Source organism: Chlorella variabilis (genome assembly GCF_000147415.1).
Source record: "Chlorella variabilis unplaced genomic scaffold CHLNCscaffold_13, whole genome shotgun sequence".
Taxonomy (NCBI): Eukaryota; Viridiplantae; Chlorophyta; class Trebouxiophyceae; order Chlorellales; family Chlorellaceae; genus Chlorella; species Chlorella variabilis.
The window spans coordinates 156842-159661 of record NW_005435075.1 but is presented as its reverse complement, the minus strand read 5'-3'; positions in this window follow the sequence as shown (position 1 = coordinate 159661).

Here is a 2820-nt window from a genome sequence, read left to right as displayed (position 1 = left end):
GGACTCGGCGGCACGGCGTTTCGGTCCACGGCTTGCTGCTGCCGCCGTCGCAGGGGTGCTGCCTGCGGCGGCGGCGGCACGGCGTTTGGGTCCACGGCTTGCTGCCGCTGCCGCCGCCGCAGGGGTGCTGCCTGCGGCGGCGGCGGTAGCGCACGTGGCAACCCCCCGCGTTTCCTTGCCTCCCATCCACCGGACCCCGTCCTGCGCTTCACTTTGTTTAGGGAGGGGCTGCTCACTGCTCATTGCTCATTGCTCATCGCACACTGCTCAACGCTCATTGCCCTATATCCCACCCAGCCGCAGGACTCTACTGCCGCCCGCGCCCCGCCCCATCTGGCCGCTTGCGCGCCCCATCCCCTCTCGATGGGGCCCGCCCACACCGGGGCCTCCCCCCTCCCGCCCACTGCTTTCTCAACGGCCCCGAGCCGGGGCTGCCCTCATTGCATACATAGTGCGCCTTTCCCTGCTTTTCTAGTGACCTAGCGTTCCGCACTGCCGTTTGGCCAGCCCATGCTCCCGTACCGTTGCGTTTCTCCCCAATGCGCCATGCCACTTTGCCAGTCATACACACGTTTCGATGCGTGCCCTGTCAGCTGCTTGCGTTGCATGTCGCCTTGCTCCACCCCTGTTTTATTGCTTTCTCTGCTTTCGCCCGGTTCCCGTCCCGTTTCGGCGGGGAGTCTATGTTGCAAGCTAGTTCTTGCTTTACCAGACTTTAAGCCCACACAAGCAAGCAAGAACTTCACTTCTGGCTGGAACCAGTCACATTTGCTATCCTTAATGTAGAGCTGGTTGTCTTGTAGTTTCTTGAGCACTATCTCCACATGCCGAGCATGCTCCTCTACGCTATTGCTGTATATCAGTATATCATCTAGAAAACACACCATCCACTGATCAAGGTACTCTCGAAACACGTCGTTGATCAGGGTCTGGAAGGTAGCTGGTGCGTTGCACAGCCCGAAGGGCAGGACTGTGTACTCGAAGAGTCCCCATCTAGTTTTAAAGGCAGTCATTGGTATGCTGTCCTCTTTCATTCTGATCTGGTTGTAGCCGGCTCGCAGGTCTATAGATGTAAAGATGCTGCCCTTGATCTGGTCCAATAACTCATCGATGCGAGGTAGGGCGGTCCGGTTCTTGACGGTCAAAGCATTAACAGCCCTGAAATCGATGCACATTCTCATAGTGCCATCCTTCTTCTTCACAAACAGGACTGGACTGCCCCAGGGTGAAGTGCTGGGTCTAATGAATCCTTTCTTGAGTCCATCTTCAATCTGTCGGTGGCATTCAGCCTGTTCCTCGTAAGACAGACGGTAATATTTCTGGTTTGGGGGCTGGGCATCTGGAGTGAGCTCTATTTTGTGGTCATGTCTACCCCTAGATGGTGGTAGATGGTCAGGAAGCTCATCAGGCATGACGGCTGCGTACTTGCTCTTCAGCCGTTTCACATGCTGGTCAATCAGCTCTTATTCTTGAGGAGAAAATGTGCTTGGGGTACGGTCGGTACCGTCCGGAAAACCTGGTGCCGCTGTCGGGAAAGACTCATTGGTGTCGTCCCCTTCAGAGATATCTGGTGGCTCCTCTTCTGGTTGTGCCCGTACCACAGCAAGAAACAGCTTAGCGCCGCGTTGCATGCTGTGGCATACTTGTAGTGCCGTGAGGTACTTAGTCTGGTGCAGTTTCGGTGGGTCTTGAGGCCGTAGGGTGATCAGCTGCCCATTTTGGCTAAGGGTAATGTGCCTGTTTCTCCAATCAATGGTAGGGTTGTGTGCATGTAGCCAGGGTGCTCCCAGGATCACGTCGTTGCCTTCCAGTGGTAACACGTAGGCCTCTATTTTGGTCAGGAAGGCCCCAATGCGCAGGCTGGTGTGGATGGTCTCTTGAATGGGGTACGGAGTGCCATCAGCCAGCTGCACAGTAGGCCCATGTATCTGGTAGGTAGTCATCTTGTTTTTCTGGACAAACTTGCTAGAAATGAAGTTGTAAGATGCTCCAGAGTCGATCAGCAGGGTGGCGTCGCATCTCCCGACTTTGGAACGGAAGTGCAAAAGTCCTGCCGCCGTCTTGCTATTATCGATGGTGACTGCTAGTTGAGGAGGCAGTGGTTCTCCAGTCTGTTCCCTGTTCGCCACAAAGCTGCGAATAGCAGCTAGTGAGGGAACTGCATGTGGCTTCACCGCCGGGCTGGGTTGCCCTGCTGCCGCCGCTCCGGACACTGCAGTGCCATGTGGCCGGTCTTGCGGCAGTAGAAGCACTTGCCCTCTCGCAGCAGCTGCTGTCTCAGCTCTGGTGTCAACTTGGGCCGATCTGGCTGTCTCCTGTTGCCTGGAGAGAAGCTGGATGGCTGCTGCCTGTCCCAGCGGTTGCCGCTTGCAGGGTTGTGCCGGTTGTGCATGACCGCCCCCAGTTCCATTGGCTGTGGCCCGGGGGTCTGCCCAAAAGGTTTGGACTGCCTGTAGCGATCATACATCAGGGCATCAAACCGCTCTGCCATCTCGACTGCAGCCTCGAAAGTGGCTGGTGCACGCATCCGGACATCCTGCTGGGTCCTCTGCTTCAGGCCGCGAATGAAGCGATCCTTGATCTCAGCATCTTGTATGCCAGGAATGAGCAATGCCGTGTTGCGTATGGCCGTGACATAGCTCCGGACACTTCCGGTCTGCTGCAGAATTGCCAGCCGGTCGCGTGCAGTCTCAGCCGGATTGATGGGCTGGAACATTAGCCGCATTTGTTGACAGAACAAATTCCACGTTGCGGGTACATTGTTTGGGATAAGACTGCGCCACCAAGCCAAAGCCGCCTCTCGTAGGTAGGGTATAGTCT